Below are 2,667 nucleotides of genomic sequence, written 5' to 3' on the forward strand. Positions count from 1 at the left end.
TATTGATGTCAAGTTACTCAAACATTACACAACTCGGTGCAAGATGTCATAGCAGGAGACAATGACCTTTGTGTCCTTTCACTTTTTAAGCTGATTCCACACAGAGACACTGTAGATAGTCCATGGGGTCTAGCAAGTGATTTCTCAAACCCGAGGGTAGTCATCTCTACATCAGTGGTGTCACCCTCTTGGCCTCCTTGACTCCTGACCACACTTTGACTATTTCCCTTTAACATGACGTTGGTCAGACACAGCTTGAAGTCGCTATTTGCATTAAACTACTCAGGAGCACTGAAGATGCTCTGGAGTACAAAGACGTCATGGTGGGGCGTGACATAACAGGAGCGCATCTGGACACCTCTTCCCTTCCTGAGGAGGATGAACGCCAGGCTGGATGTGTGGTTTTGTTTGAACAAATACAGGATGCCTTTGTTCAGGCAACCACGTACCCCAGTGGGACTGTTGGTACACTTGGGACTATTTTACATACCCTGTAGTATCACTTTGTCCATAGGAGTCTCTTCAAGGCAATTCTCACTTCCTTATTCCTCAGGCTATAGATGACAGGGTTAAACATGGGGGGCACAACTGTGTAAAACAGGGCAAGGTATTTGTCGGTGTCTACAGAATCCCTCAAGCGTCGCTTTAAGTAGACAACTGTGGCCTAGCCATAGAAGAGCATCACCACCCCGAGGTGTGAAGAGCAGGTGGAAAAGGCTTTGTGTCTTCCCAGAGCTGAAGGTATTTTCAGAATTGCCATGATAATTTTCATGTAAAAAATAACTATTAAGGAGAAGGGAAGGATTGCAAATACCAGGATGATTGTGGACAGCGTCACTTGGTTCCAGAAAGTGTCTGCACAGGCCACTTCCAGCAGAGGGGGCACATCACAGAAAAAGTGATGAATGTCATGGGATGCACAGAAGGGCAAAGTGAACACCTGGTAGGCCTGTCCTACTTGCACAGGTACGACAGCCGCCCACAACCCCAGCACCAGTCTGATGCAGAGACCCCTGCTCACGGTGAGGGTATGGTGCAGGGGGTCACATATGGCTATGTAGCGGTCGCAGGCCATGGCAGCCAGGAGAAGGCATTCCATGCTGCCCAGCAAAACCAGGAAATACAGCTGGGCAGCACAGCCAAGGAAGGAGATCCTGCCATCTTCTGTCAGGAAACCCACCAGCATTTCTGGCAGAGTGACTGATGTGTAGCAGATCTCCAGGAGGGACAAGTTCCCCAGGAAGAAATACATGCGGCTGTGGAGGCTTGAGTCCACCACCGTGATGAGTGCAATCAAGCTGTTCCCTGTGAGGACCGGACCACGAGGTAGATGACCAGGAACACTGTGAAGCACAAGCCCTGCAGGCTGGAGTGGTCAGAAAATCCCAGAAGAATGAGTCCAGATGCAGCAGTGTGATTCTCCAATAGGGCACTGTCCCTATACAGAGCAATGCAAACAACAGGCTCTTAGACGCTGCTGATGGCCTGCCCACCATCACACACACTTCAAGCCTAGCAAAAGGCTACAAACACCAGCATACACGTGATTGCAGGAGTAGGTGAGCTTGACCAAGATATGCACGAATGCTTGGAAATCTCACATGGGTTCCTTGCTGCAGGGAGATTTATAAAGAGAAGAAAGGACAGACTCCTTGAGCTTGGGTGACTGGGGTTTGTCATGTGGATAAAGAAACTACCCGGTTTTAAACTGCAAGAGGGTAGATTCAGGCTGGATCTAAGGAAGCCATTTTTTGCCATGAGGTGGTGAAACACTGGCACAGGTTGCCCAGAGAGGTGGTAAGATGCCCCATCCCTGGGAACATTCCAGGTCAGGATGGATGGGGCTCTGATCAACCTGCTTTAGTTGAAGAGGTCCCTGCTCACTGCAGGGGGTTTGGACTAGATGACCTTTAAAGATCCCATCCAACTCAAACCGTTCTATGATTCTATGATTCAAAGAGATGGAAATGGAAAAATCCACGCTGGCCTGCTGACAGAGAGAGACTGTGGGAGTAGGAAAGAGGGGCAAGAGGGAAAGTAAAGGGAGAGGTAGGATGACAGAGAATGAGAGAGACTTGGAGAAAAGAGAAAGGGGAGGCTGAGAGCAGAGCATGGTAACAGAGAAGGGAAAGGGAAGCGGGAAAAAAAAATTACGCAGAGGGGGCAGGGAGGGACTGGGACACAGAAGAGGGGTGACGTGACCCCAGGGACCCAGCACTCACCAGAGTTCCTGCTCTCTGCCCTGCCAGGCAAATTGTACAGAGTTCAGGCACCTCTCTCTCTGTCTGCCCCTTCCTCCCATCCTCTGCTGTAGCTCCACTCACTTGACTGTCCTCCACCAAAGAGAACACGTTGGTGCCTTACAGCTCGTACGACGTGAGGCTGCCTGCATGCACAGCCATGCACACACACCCACTACATGGCCGTACTGTGCTTTTCCTCACTTGTGCAGACCCCGCGGTGCACGTTGGAGGTCTGGTCTGCTGAGGACTACTGAGAGGGACCCTTCCTCACCTGGAGAGGCCGGCTGGCTCTTGTCTGCATCTGGAGGCAGTAGCTGCTGGGATCCCCTTCATTTCATTCTCCAGCTGCTTCCCCTTCTGCTGGGCTCTTCAGCTTCAGCTGCGGCAGCTCCTCTCCAGAGGCAGGAAGTGGCACGTCGCCAGG

General features: G+C 51.1%; 1 pseudogene across 1 annotated transcript; it reads right to left on the minus strand.

Moving 5' to 3' along the window:
* Nucleotides 1-499: 499 nt before the first annotated feature.
* Nucleotides 500-2,402, minus strand: LOC309414219 (olfactory receptor 10AG1-like; annotated as a pseudogene). Its single transcript has 2 exons — nt 2,365-2,402; nt 500-1,438 (listed from the first exon to the last, which is right to left on the minus strand). The product of its transcript is annotated as an olfactory receptor 10AG1-like (transcript).
* Nucleotides 2,403-2,667: the final 265 nt, after the last annotated feature.

The sequence above is a fragment of the Phaethon aethereus genome, assembly GCF_964289735.1.
Source record: "Phaethon aethereus genome assembly, chromosome: 28".
Classification (NCBI taxonomy): Eukaryota; Metazoa; Chordata; class Aves; order Phaethontiformes; family Phaethontidae; genus Phaethon; species Phaethon aethereus.